This window comes from Phyllobates terribilis, unplaced genomic scaffold (assembly GCF_046119375.1).
Source record: "Phyllobates terribilis strain yellow unplaced genomic scaffold, ASM4611937v1 Scaffold_1__5_contigs__length_1240528914, whole genome shotgun sequence".
Lineage (NCBI taxonomy): Eukaryota > Metazoa > Chordata > Amphibia > Anura > Dendrobatidae > Phyllobates > Phyllobates terribilis.
This window is the reverse complement of record NW_027362761.1, coordinates 620,225,015-620,238,974: the sequence shown is the minus strand read 5'-3', so window position 1 is coordinate 620,238,974 and position 13,960 is coordinate 620,225,015. Positions and strand designations below refer to the sequence as shown.

General features: G+C 51.1%; 2 protein-coding genes across 2 annotated transcripts in view; one reads left to right on the top strand and one right to left on the bottom strand.

The window, feature by feature from the left end:
• Positions 1-4,193, bottom strand: part of TAF1C (TATA-box binding protein associated factor, RNA polymerase I subunit C) — a 126,337-nt gene extending 122,144 nt beyond the window's left edge. Inside the window, exon 1 of the mRNA XM_073684376.1 lies at positions 4,069-4,193. The gene's annotated coding sequence lies outside the window, so the exon portion shown is untranslated. The remainder of the gene's footprint in view (positions 1-4,068) is intronic.
• Positions 4,194-4,257: 64 nt separating this feature from the next.
• The window catches only part of LOC141169779 (uncharacterized), a 71,022-nt gene continuing 61,319 nt past the window's right edge, over positions 4,258-13,960 (top strand). Inside the window, exon 1 of the mRNA XM_073655121.1 lies at positions 4,258-4,321. The gene's annotated coding sequence lies outside the window, so the exon portion shown is untranslated. The remainder of the gene's footprint in view (positions 4,322-13,960) is intronic.

Here is a 13,960-nt window from a genome sequence, read left to right as displayed (position 1 = left end):
GTCTCTCCTCTCCTCACCTGTCCTCTCTCCCGTCTCTCCTCTCCTCACCTGTCCTCTCTCCCGTCTCTCCTCTCCTCACCTGTCCTCTCTCCCGTCTCTCCTCTCCTCACCTGTCCTCTCTCCCGTCTCTCCTCTCCTCACCTGTCCTCTCTCCCGTCTCTCCTCTCCTCACCTGTCCTCTCTCCGGTCTCTCCTCTCCTCACCTGTCCTCTCTCCGGTCTCTCCTCACCTCACCTGTCCTCTCTCCGGTCTCTCCTCACCTGTCCTCTCTCCGGTCTGTTCTCTCCTCACCTGTCCTCTCTCCGGTCTCTCCTCTCCTCACCTGTCCTCTCTCCGGTCTCTCCTCTCCTGTCCTCTCTCCGGTCTCTCCTCTCCTCACCTGTCCTCTTTCCGGTCTCTCCTCTCCTCACCTGTCCTCTCTCCGGTCTCTCCTCTCCTCACCTGTCCTCTCTCTCCTCACCTGTCCTCTCTCCAGTCTCTCCTCTCCTGTCCTCTCTCTCCTCACCTGTCCTCTCTCCAGTCTCTCCTCTCCTGTCCTCTCTCTCCTCACCTGTCCTCTCTCCAGTCTCTCCTCACCTGTCCTCTCCTCTCCTCACCTGTCCTCTCTCCCGTCTCTCCTCTCCTCACCTGTCCTCTCTCCCGTCTCTCCTCTCCTCACCTGTCCTCTCTCCCGTCTCTCCTCTCCTCACCTGTCCTCTCTCCTCTCCTCACCTGTCCTCTCTCCCGTCTCTCCTCTCCTCACCTGTCCTCTCTCCCGTCTCTCCTCTCCTCACCTGTCCTCTCTCCCGTCTCTCCTCTCCTCACCTGTCCTCTCTCAGTTCTCTCCTCTCCTCACCTGTCCTCTCCTCACCTGTCCTCTCTCAGTTCTCTCCTCTCCTGTCCTCTCTCCAGTCTCTCCTCTCCTGTCCTCTCTCTCCTCACCTGTCCTCTCTCCAGTCTCTCCTCTCCTGTCCTCTCTCTCCTCACCTGTCCTCTCTCCGGTCTCTCCTCACCTGTCCTCTCCTCTCCTCACCTGTCCTCTCTCCCGTCTCTCCTCTCCTCACCTGTCCTCTCTCCCGTCTCTCCTCTCCTCACCTGTCCTCTCTCCGGTCTCTCCTCTCCTCACCTGTCCTCTCTCCCGTCTCTCCTCTCCTCACCTGTCCTCTCTCCCGTCTCTCCTCTCCTCACCTGTCCTCTCTCCCGTCTCTCCTCTCCTCACCTGTCCTCTCTCCCGTCTCTCCTCTCCTCACCTGTCCTCTCTCCGGTCTCTCCTCTCCTCACCTGTCCTCTCTCCGGTCTCTCCTCACCTCACCTGTCCTCTCTCCGGTCTCTCCTCACCTGTCCTCTCTCCGGTCTGTTCTCTCCTCACCTGTCCTCTCTCCGGTCTCTCCTCTCCTCACCTGTCCTCTCTCCGGTCTCTCCTCTCCTCACCTGTCCTCTCTCCGGTCTCTCCTCTCCTCACCTGTCCTCTTTCCGGTCTCTCCTCTCCTCACCTGTCCTCTCTCCGGTCTCTCCTCTCCTCACCTTTCCTCTCTCTCCTCACCTGTCCTCTCTCCAGTCTCTCCTCTCCTGTCCTCTCTCTCCTCACCTGTCCTCTCTCCAGTCTCTCCTCACCTGTCCTCTCCTCACCTGTCCTCTCTCCCGTCTCTCCTCTCCTCACCTGTCCTCTCTCCCGTCTCTCCTCTCCTCACCTGTCCTCTCTCCCGTCTCTCCTCTCCTCACCTGTCCTCTCTCCCGTCTCTCCTCTCCTCACCTGTCCTCTCTCCCGTCTCTCCTCTCCTCACCTGTCCTCTCTCCCGTCTCTCCTCTCCTCACCTGTCCTCTCTCCCGTCTCTCCTCTCCTCACCTGTCCTCTCTCCCGTCTCTCCTCTCCTCACCTGTCCTCTCTCCGGTCTCTCCTCTCCCTCACCTGTCCTCTCTCCGGTCTCTCCTCTCCTCACCTGTCCTCTCTCCGGTCTCTCCTCTCCTCACCTGTCCTCTCTCCGGTCTCTCCTCACCTCACCTGTCCTCTCTCCGGTCTCTCCTCACCTGTCCTCTCTCCGGTCTCTCCTCTCTCACCTGTCCTCTCTCCGGTCTCTCCTCTCCTCACCTGTCCTCTCTCCGGTCTCTCCTCTCCTCACCTGTCCTCTCTCCGGTCTCTCCTCTCCTCACCTGTCCTCTTTCCGGTCTCTTCTCTCCTCACCTGTCCTCTCTCCGGTCTCTCCTCTCCTCACCTGTCCTCTCTCCGGTCTCTCCTCTCCTCACCTGTCCTCTCTCCGGTCTCTCCTCTCCTCACCTGTCCTCTCTCCGGTCTCTCCTCACCTGTCCTCTCTCCGGTCTCTCCTCACCTGTCCTCTCTCAGTTCTCTCCTCTCCTCACCTGTCCTCTCTCAGTTCTCTCCTCTCCTCACCTGTCCTCTCTCAGTTCTCTCCTCTCCTCACCTGTCCTCTCTCAGTTCTCTCCTCTCCTCACCTGTCCTCTCTCAGTTCTCTCCTCTCCTCACCTGTCCTCTCTCAGTTCTCTCCTCTCCTCACCTGTCCTCTCTCAGTTCTCTCCTCTCCTCACCTGTCCTCTCTCCGGTCTGTCCTCTCCTCACCTCTCTCCGGTCTCTCCTCACCTGTCCTCTCTCCGGTCTCTCCTCTCCTCACCTGTCCTCTCTCAGTTCTCTCCTCTCCTCACCTGTCCTCTCTCAGTTCTCTCCTCTCCTCACCTGTCCTCTCTCAGTTCTCTCCTCACCTGTCCTCTCTCCGGTCTGTCCTCTCCTCACCTGTCCTCTCTCCGGTCTCTCCTCTCCTCACCTGTCCTCTCTCCGGTCTGTTCTCTCCTCTCCTCACCTGTCCTCTCTCCGGTCTGTCCTCTCCTCACCTGTCCTCTCTCCGGTCTCTCCTCACCTGTCCTCTCTCCGGTCTCTCCTCTCCTCACCTGTCCTCTCTCAGTTCTCTCCTCTCCTCACCTGTCCTCTCTCAGTTCTCTCCTCTCCTCACCTGTCCTCTCTCAGTTCTCTCCTCTCCTCACCTGTCCTCTCTCCGGTCTCTCCTCTCCTCACCTGTCCTCTCTCCGGTCTCTCCTCACCTCACCTGTCCTCTCTCCGGTCTCTCCTCACCTGTCCTCTCTCCGGTCTCTCCTCTCCTCACCTGTCCTCTCTCAGTTCTCTCCTCTCCTCACCTGTCCTCTCTCAGTTCTCTCCTCTCCTCACCTGTCCTCTCTCCGGTCTGTCCTCTCCTCACCTGTCCTCTCTCCGGTCTCTCCTCTCCTCACCTGTCCTCTCTCCGGTCTGTTCTCTCCTCTCCTCACCTGTCCTCTCTCCGGTCTGTCCTCTCCTCACCTGTCCTCTCTCCGGTCTCTCCTCTCCTCACCTGTCCTCTCTCCGGTCTGTTCTCTCCTCTCCTCACCTGTCCTCTCTCCGGTCTCTCCTCTCCTCACCTGTCCTCTCTCAGTTCTCTCCTCTCCTCACCTGTCCTCTCTCAGTTCTCTCCTCTCCTCACCTGTCCTCTCTCAGTTCTCTCCTCTCCTCACCTGTCCTCTCTCAGTTCTCTCCTCTCCTCACCTGTCCTCTCTCAGTTCTCTCCTCTCCTCACCTGTCCTCTCTCCGGTCTGTCCTCTCCTCACCTGTCCTCTCTCCGGTCTGTTCTCTCCTCTCCTCACCTGTCCTCTCTCCCGTCTCTCCTCTCCTCACCTGTCCTCTCTCCGGTCTCTCCTCACCTCACCTGTCCTCTCTCCGGTCTCTCCTCACCTGTCCTCTCTCCGGTCTCTCCTCTCCTCACCTGTCCTCTCTCAGTTCTCTCCTCTCCTCACCTGTCCTCTCTCAGTTCTCTCCTCTCCTCACCTGTCCTCTCTCAGTTCTCTCCTCTCCTCACCTGTCCTCTCTCCGGTCTCTCCTCTCCTCACCTGTCCTCTCTCCGGTCTGTTCTCTCCTCTCCTCACCTGTCCTCTCTCCGGTCTGTCCTCTCCTCACCTGTCCTCTCTCCGGTCTCTCCTCTCCTCACCTGTCCTCTCTCCGGTCTGTTCTCTCCTCTCCTCACCTGTCCTCTCTCCGGTCTCTCCTCTCCTCACCTGTCCTCTCTCCGGTCTCTCCTCTGCTCACCTGTCCTCTCTCCGGTCTCTCCTCACCTGTCTTTTCTCCGGTCTCTCCTCTCCTCTCCTCTCTCCTCACACGTGTACGCAGTACACACTCCACTTCCGGCACAACATTGCATCAGCCAATCGCACAGCAGCTCCATTTACCACGTGACCACAGTTAATTGATCAGCCAATCACGTCTTGTTGCGTTTCTCCACGTGACTCCTCCCCCACTGCGTCAGACGTAATCCGCCATATTTATGCACCTAGAAGCCTTGTTCGTACGGAAGCGTCTGTGAGAGCGGTAAGATGGGGGCAGTCACGTGCTCGGCTGCTGTGTGACGTCATCGCGGTGCTGCCCTTCCTGTGGTATTTTACCTCACTGTTTTCTAGGACGTCACCATCCTTTTTGATTGCACTTTTATTTCCTTCTTCCAGAAGCCATAACTGTTTCTTTCCCCAGGACGAGGCCGCTTCCTGCAGCGCGCTGTGATTGTCAATGTCACCACTTATCTGTTACTGAAAAGCCCAAAAATATCAAGAGAGCAATAGAAGAAAGACTGAACCCCCCGAGGCCCAAAACCCCAGACCGTCACTGTATTCTGTGTGTCGTCATGGTGACGGCGGCGCCAAATTCACAAAGATTAGTTCTGCCGACCGCGTACAGCGGCCGCCAGCTGTTACCAAGGTGACACGGGGCCGGGTGGTCCTCAGGCCGCAGACGTCACCATCCTGGGCGTAGAGCCATCCTGAGGTGTCCGGGCCGCGATGGCTGACAGATGGACACGATCCCGAAGGACCGGGAAGCCTATGCGGACACCGGAGGGTTAACGCAATGTGTGCCCCTATGTCATGGGTACATGAACCCCCCCCCCCCCTAATATCGCCCCCTCCGGTATTCACCCCCTAACATCGCCCCTCCGGTATTCACCCCCTAATATCGCCCCCTCCGTTATCCACCCCCTAATATCGCTCCCTCCGTTATTCCCTCCCTAATATCGCTCCCCCTCCGTTATTCCCTCCCTAATATCGCTCCCTCCGTTATCCACCCCCTAATATCGCTCCCCCTCCGTTATTCCCTCCCTAATATCGCTCCCCCTCCGTTATTCCCTCCCTAATATCGCTCCCCCTCCGTTATTCCCTCCCTAATATCGCTCCCCCTCCCTTATTCCCTCCCTAATATCGCTCCCCCTCCCTTATTCCCTCCCTAATATCGCTCCCCCTCCGTTATTCCCTCCCTAATATCGCTCCCCCTCCGTTATTCCCTCCCTAATATCGCCCCCTCCGTTATCCACCCCCTAATATCGCTCCCCCCTCCGTTATTCCCTCCCTAATATCGCTCCCCCCTCCGTTATTCCCTCCCTAATATCGCTCCCCCCTCCGTTATTCCCTCCCTAATATCGCTCCCCCCTCCGTTATTCCCTCCCTAATATCGCTCCCCCCTCCGTTATTCCCTCCCTAATATCGCTCCCCCCTCCGTTATTCACCCCCTAATATCGCTCCCCCCTCCGTTATTCACCCCCTAATATCGCTCCCCCCTCCGTTATTCACCCCCTAATATCGCTCCCCCCTCCGTTATTCACCCCCTAATATCGCCCCCTCCGTTATCCACCCCCTAATATCGCCCCCTCCGTTATCCACCCCCTAATATCGCCCCCTCCGTTATCCACCCCTAATATCGCCCCCTCCGTTATCCACCCCCTAATATCGCTCCCTCTCCGTTATTCCCTCCCTAATATCGCTCCCCCTCCGTTATTGCCTCCCTAATATCGCTCCCCCTCCGTTATCCACCCTCTAATATCGCTACCCCTCCTTTATTCCCTCCCTAATATCGCTCCTCCGTTATCCACCCCCTAATATCGCTCCCCCTCCGTTATTCCCTCCCTAATATCGCTCCCCCCCCCCCGGTATCCACCCCCTAATATCGCCCCCTCCGTTATCCACCCCCTATTATCGCTCCCCCTCCGTTATTCCCTCCCTAATATCGCTCCCCCCCCCCGGTATCCACCCCCTAATATCGCCCCCTCCGTTATCCACCCCCTAATATCGCCCCTCTGGTATTCACCCCCTAATATCGCCCCCCCCCCCCCTGGTATTCGCCCCCTGTAGTCATTGGCGCCCCCTCCACACTGTATTCACCTCCTGTAGTCACTGGCGCCCCCTCCACACTGTATTCACCCCCTGTAGTCACTGGCGTCCCCTCTACACTGTATTCACCCCCTGTAGTCACTGGCGTCCCCTCCACACTGTATTCACCCCCTGTAGTCACTGGCGACCCCTCCACACTGTATTCACCTCCTGTAGTCACTGGCGCCCCCTCCACACTGTATTCACCTCCTGTAGTCACTGGCGACCCCTCCACACTGTATTCACCTCCTGTAGTCACTGGCGACCCCTCCACACTGTATTCACCCCCTGTAGTCACTGGCGCCCCCTCCACACTGTATTCACCTCCTGTAGTCACTGGCACCCCCTCCACACTGTATTCACCCCCTGTAGTCACTGGCGTCCCCTCCACACTGTATTCACCCCCTGTAGTCACTGGCGTCCCCTCTACACTGTATTCACCCCCTGTAGTCACTGGCGTCCCCTCCACACTGTATTCACCTCCTGTAGTCACTGGCGTCCCCTCCACACTGTATTCACCCCCTGTAGTCACTGGTGCCCCCTCCACACTGTATTCACCCCCTGTAGTCACTGGCGTCCCCTCCACACTGTATTCACCCCCTGTAGTCACTGGCGTCCCCTCCACACTGTATTCACCCCCTGTAGTCACTGGCGACCCCTCCACACTGTATTCACCTCCTGTAGTCACTGGCGACCCCTCCACACTGTATTCACCTCCTGTAGTCACTGGCGTCCCCTCCACACTGTATTCACCCCCTGTAGTCACTGGCGCCCCCTCCACACTGTATTCGCCTCCTGTAGTCACTGGCGTCCCCTCCACACTGTATTCGCCTCCTGTAGTCACTGGCGCCCCCTCCACACTGTATTCACCTCCTGTAGTCACTGGCGTCCCCTCCACACTGTATTCACCTCCTGTAGTCACTGGCGTCCCCTCCACACTGTATTCGCCTCCTGTAGTCACTGGCGTCCCCTCCACACTGTATTCGCCTCCTGTAGTCACTGGCGTCCCCTCCACACTGTATTCACCCTCTGTGAAGACCCGGGGTCTTCCGTGGGTGTAACGCTACTCACACCACACAGGGTGAGGGTAAAACAGCGTGGCAATATTTTGTTGAACTACAAAACGGGCAATAAACAGCTAGAAAAGTCGCAGCAACTACCCGAGATGATACAACATTACACAGTCTCACCCTTCCTCCTTCCCCCACCTGGGATAGAACAGCTGCGACTTTGGGACTTCCAGGGCCAACTACCTCAACCAGTGGTCCCCCCTTTTTTGACGAGCCCCCACAGAGATAAGGCAAGCGAGCCGTCCATCGAGATACAAGGCCAGGAGACCCGAGGGTCCCACACTGGCCTCTCCGAATGTTTCCATGGGTTCCAGGCGACCGGAGGGTCCCACCTAGCATCCCCAAATAACATATCCATGGGGCCAGGTGTATCCATGGGTTCCCTGATGGTCAATGGAGCAGATCTTTATCTTTCCAGTCAGGGCCATATACTCGGACCGGAATCATGTAGAATCCAAATCTGTGTCTCTTTGAATGGAGCCGCCATGCAATCCTTCTACTCAGGCCCGGCACCAGCATCCGGCGCACCTGGGCAAGTGCTGGGGCTCTGAGCAGGCGGGGGGGGGGGCACACTCTCCATCGGGCACCCCAGCGCGCTGTGAGACCCGTGAGCGGTGCGGTGCCAGCGTCCCCCCTGCTTGCTCAGGGCCCCGGCACAATACTTGCCTCCCCAGCAGCTCCGGTCTCTTCCGTGTCTTCTGACTGTGACATTTCAGGTCAGAGGGTGCGGTGACGTCTTTACACCGCGCTCTCTCCTGAGCCGTCACAGTGTAGAGCGGGAGGATACCGGCGACGCTGAGGAGTCCGGAGCAGCGACACCAGGTGAGGAGGAGTGAGGGGAGTATTTGATTTTTTTTTTTAATATATGGAGGCATGGGGCATTATATGGCGGGGTGACATCCTGCATGGGGCATTATATGGCGGGATGACATCCTGCATGGGGCATTATATGGGGGGGAGAGGTGACATCCTGCATGAGGCATTGTATGGGGGGGAGAAGTGACATCCTGCATGGAGCATTATATGGGGGGTGACATCCTGCATGAGGCATTATATGGGGGGGGGTGACATCCTGCATGGGGCATTATATGGGGAGAGAGGTGACATCCTGCATGAGGCATTATATGGGGGCGGCATGGGGCATTATATGGGGGGAGAGGTGACATCCTGCATGAGGCATTATATGGGGGCGGGGAGGTGACATCCTGCATGGGGCATTATATGGCGGGGTGACATCCTGCATGGGGCATTATATGGGGGGAGAGGTGAGATCCTGCATGAGGCATTATAAGGGGGGGTGACATCCTGCGTGGGGCATTATAAGGGGTGGGGGTGACGTCCTGGGTGGGGCATTATGTGGGGGGAACAGCCTGCATGAGGCATTACTTGGGGGTACAGCCTGCACGGAGCGTTATATGGGGGCCAGTATCTTGCACGGAGCGTTATATGGGGGCCAGTATCTTGCACGGAGCGTTTATATGGAACCAGTATCTTGCACGGAGCGTTATATGGGGGCCAGTATCTTGTACGGAGCGTTATATGGGGGCCAGTATCTTGTACGGAGCGTTATATGGGGGCCAGTATCTTGCACGGAGCGTTTATATGGAACCAGTATCTTGCACGGAGCGTTATATGGGGGCCAGTATCTTGTACGGAGCGTTATATGGGGGCCAGTATCTTGTACGGAGCGTTATATGGGGGCCAGTATCTTGTACGGAGCGTTATATGGGGGCCAGTATCTTGTACGGGGCGTTATATGGGGGCCAGTATCCTGTTAGGAGCGATTCGCTGGTTCCTGAGCTATTGTGGAATTTACAATAGATATCACTCATGTAATGTAAGAAGTGAAATCTTTGTGCTTGTACTGTGCATGTGTATATATATATATATATATATATATATATATATATATATATATATATATATATATATATATATATATATATATATATATATATATATATATATATATATAAATTAGTACAGACCAAAAGTTTGGACACACCTTCTCATTTAAAGATTTTTCTGTATTTTCATGACTATGAGAATTGTACATTCACACTGAAGGCATCAAGACTATGAATTAACACATGTGGAATTTTATACTTAACAAAAAAGTGTGAAACAACTGAAAATATGTCTTATATTCTAGGTTCTTCAAAGTAGCCACCTTTTGCTTTGATGACTGCTTTACACACTCTTGGCATTCTCTTGATGAGGTTCAAGAGGTAGTCACCGGAAATGGTCTTCACTTCACAGGTGTGCCCTGTCAGGTTTGATAAGTGGGATTTCTTGCCTTATAAATGGGGTTGGGACCATCAGTTGTGTTGTGCAGAAGTCTGGTGGATACACAGCTGATAGTCCTACTGAATAGACTGTTAGAATTTGTATTATGGCAAGAAAAAAGCAGCTAAGTAAAGAAAAACGAGTGGCCATCATTACTTTAAGAAATGAAGGTCAGTCAGTCCGAAAAATTGGGCAAACTTTGAAAGTGTCCCCAAGTGCAGTTGCAAAAACCATCAAGCGCTACAAAGAAACTGGCTCACATGAGGACCGCCCCAGGAAAGGAAGACCAAGAGTCACCTCTGCTTCTGAGGATAAGTTTATCCGAGTCACCAGCCTCAGAAATCGCAGGTTAACAGCAGCTCAGATTAGAGACCAGGTCAATGCCACACAGAGTTCTAGCAGCAGACACATCTCTACAACAACTGTTAAGAGGAGACTTTGTGCAGCAGGCCTTCATGGTAAAATAGCTGCTAGGAAACCACTGCTAAGGACAGGCAACAAGCAGAAGAGACTTGTTTGGGCTAAAGAACACAAGGAATGGACATTAGACCAATGGAAACCTGTGCTTTGGTCTGATGAGTCCAAACTTGAGTTCTTTGGTTCCGACCACCGTGTCTTTGTGCGACGCAGAAAAGGTGAACGGATGGACTCTACATGCCTGGTTCCCACTGTGAAGCATAGAGGAGGAGGTGTGATGGTGTGGGGGTGCTTTGCTGGTGATACTGTTGGGGATTTATTCAAAATTGAAGGCATACTGAACCAGCATGGCTACCACAGCATCTTGCAGCGGCATGCTATTCCATCCGGTTTGCGTTTAGTTGGACCATCATTTATTTTTCAACAGGACAATGACCCCAAACACACCTCCAGGCTGTGTAAGGGCTATTTGACCAAGAAGGAGAGTGATGGGGGGCTACGCCAGATGACCTGGCCTCCACAGTCACCAGACCTGAACCCAATCGAGATGGTTTGGGGTGAGCTGGACCGCAGAGTGAAGGCAAAAGGGCCAACAAGTGCTAAGCATCTCTGGGAACTCCTTCAAGATTGTTGGAAGACCATTTCCGGTGACTACCTCTTGAAGCTCATCAAGAGAATGCCAAGAATGTGCAAAGCAGTCATCAAAGCAAAAGGTGGCTACTTTGAAGACCCTAGAATATAAGACATATTTTCAGTTGTTTCACACTTTATTGTTAAGTATATAATTCCACATGTGGTAATTCATAGTTTTGATGCCTTCAGTGTGAATGTACAATTATCATAGTCAAGAAAATACAGAAAAATCTTTAAATGAGAAGGTGTGTCCAAACTTTTGGTCTGCACTGTGTGTGTCTGTCTGTCTGTCTGTCTGTCTGTCTATCTATCTATCTATCGATCTATATCTCTCTATCTATATATCTATCCCTCCGTCACATACAATATCGGTTCTAACGAGTTCACATACAATGTGACTGTCAGGCGCAGGCTAGAAAAATACCTATAATATCTAATGTTTGCAATTTCAGTGCTCTAAAAGTGATCAGTGACCTTCATAGGGATGTAATAAAAGAGACTACACATAATCGGGTGCAAAAAAAAAACATTTACTTAACATAAAACTAATAACTCTGAAATACGAACATTTCAAAACTCCCGCCAAATAGTCCCCAGTTCGACTCTACAAAGAAAATTTATGGAAACAAACTTAATTTTAAGGTACCTTAAGTACTATTAAACACATATTCAATCAGAATTAGATCCTGAAGTTTCCCCAGAAAAATTACACTTGCAGAGCAAAGAGCAAGAATTACACATCATTTTTGCATGTGTCAGGCAGATTGCATTATGACATTTGTGACATTCATAATTAGAAAGCCTTCTGATTCCGCTTTCCGTGGTGCATCTCCTTCTTTTGGGAGGTGGTGCAGGTGGTGCATCTCCTTCTTTTGGGAGGTGGTGCAGGTGGTGCATCTCCTTCTTTTGGGAGGTGGTGCAGGTGGTGAATTTTCACTCATCTTCTGGGCGGAATCTTTTGAGCTGAACTTGAAGGCGAGAGGGGATACCGATTGTTTTCATACTTCTCCTGCGTAGCTCTCCAAGCACTAGTTCATGGGCCAATTTTTTCAGATAGAATCGTCTACGGAGTGGTTCAAGCTTGTTTTCAAGGTAAATGACTTGTGAATTTATACTACCCAAATTCAACATAGCAAAAAATATGACCATTGGCCAGCGTTTGGTGTTTCTGCTGACGTTGAAAGTTGAGCACATCTGATCAGCTGTATCAACACCCCCTTTGGTTGCATTATAAAATGTAATTCTCTCCGTTTTTTTTGTGCCTCGGTCCCAGGATCGATGGCATCATCATCATGAAGTGTTGATAGAAGAAGTACAATTTTTTTTTGCTTGTGGTACATAGAAAACCAAAACCTTTCCATTATGGAATGCAAACATACTGCTGTACTGTTGTCTCCCTTTCACACTTACAAACTGTGTAGGCAATTCTTTTTTATTTTTTCTTACAGTTCCGACATATGAAAGCTTCTGCATTTTCAGATAATCAATCAGATCACAATTTGAAAACCAATTGTCAGCTGTTATATTGCGACCCGATCCAAATAAGGGCTCAGCCAGTCTTTTTACAACATCACTGGGTTTGTTGCTGACACAGTAAAGACCTTCTGGTTGTTTTCCTGCATAAACTTCCAGGTTGTAAGTGTAGGTCTTACTGGCATCAACAAGGGCATACATTTTTATTCCATATTTGTTAGGCTTTGATGGAATATATTGACGAAAGGCACATTTACCACGAAAACCAGGGAGCATTTCGTCAATAGTGAGATTCTCCCCAGGGCAATAGCTTTTTTTTACAGTTTTCAACAAATTTTTGGAATATATCACGAATTGGAGCAAGTCGGTCATGTGTTTTACGTTCGGTTCGGGTAGTTCTGTCGTCAAACCGAAGGCAACGAATTAGAAGCTTGAATCTGTTTATGGACATAACAAGGCCAAATTTTTCAACACCATCCCCATCTTTACTCCAAAGTTCCTCCAAACTTTATCTATTTGCCCTATAAGCTCCTGCAAGGTATAATAATCCAAAAAAAGCACGCAGTTCTATTTCATCTGTGGCCTTGATGGTTCTGTTGCAGATGAACTTGTCCTTTATAATGTCTATATATTGGTTGGTATATGTGACAATAGAGTCCAGAATGTCATCTGTGAATAAACTATTCCAGCATTCAACTGCAGGTTTTGCATTACTTGCAGTTCCTATAACTGCAGGAAGTTGAGTAATAATGTTTTGAGGTTCCCTACGTTTTTTCTGGAGTGGCTTCTTGTTCCCTTGTTTTTTTTATCTTTTCCCATATAATAAGATTCTACATCTTCATCCTCATCACTGTCACCATCTTGCTCTGTTTCAGAATCCACTTCACATACTTCCACCTCATCATGAGAATCAATCTCACTTTCCTCTCCTAAATCCTCATTCAGTGTGGGGTCTGCATCATCTAACAGCATGTTTGTTACTTCCTCAACATCAAGGTTTTTTGATAAATTGTACATTTTCCTCTCCATTTCAGCAGATAATCTGAAGCAAGAGAAGGAATATGTGTTAGGGAACTACTGTATATGCCTGAGCAGCACACTTTCTTTTTTAATCTGCCTTATTTCTATGAAATATCCTCACACTTTGTGCTATACATTCATAAAACAAGCTAAATAAACAATTGTGATGAATAAAAGCATAAAATACCAACCTTATTGAGTGTGACGTGTTCACATACAATGAGCCTGAGAGATTAGCGCAGTTATATCTGTCCTCCTGAAGCTCTGCAATCCAACTGTGGTATGAGGTTTCACAGAGCTGCTAGAGACAGGAGACTACCTGGAGGGAGGGGATTTCCTCACAATCTGGTGAGGAAGGAGAAATTAAAGTAAAAGAGATGTGCCTGTCAGGCCTATTGTATGTGACGGAGGGGGATATATATATATATATATATATATATATATATATATATATATATATATATATATATATATATATATATATATATATATATATATATATATATATATATATATATATATAATGTGTATATAATATAATTTCTCTGGGGTATCTGTGTATCATGAATCGTGGTATGTCTTAAAGGGGCCCACTCAGACTCTTTCACCCGGGGCCCACAAAAACCTTGAGCCGGCCCTGCATCTCTGTCCTGAAGGATGTCTCTCATTCTCCTTGTAAAGTCTTTCTGATTCTCCTTGATTCTCTTTGCAACAGGATAGAAAAACCCTTTTTATATTTACATGTGTGTCTAAGGTCATCAGTCACAGGTTGAGGGGAAATGGCAGCGCTCAGGTCTCATTGTTTGAGCATTTAATGAATTTGTGTTGTTTGTCCTCCTGTTTTGTGAGTCAACAAGCCACAGGGTCCACAGAAAGGTAATCAACATATTTAGCAAACATTAATTGTTCCACGCTGA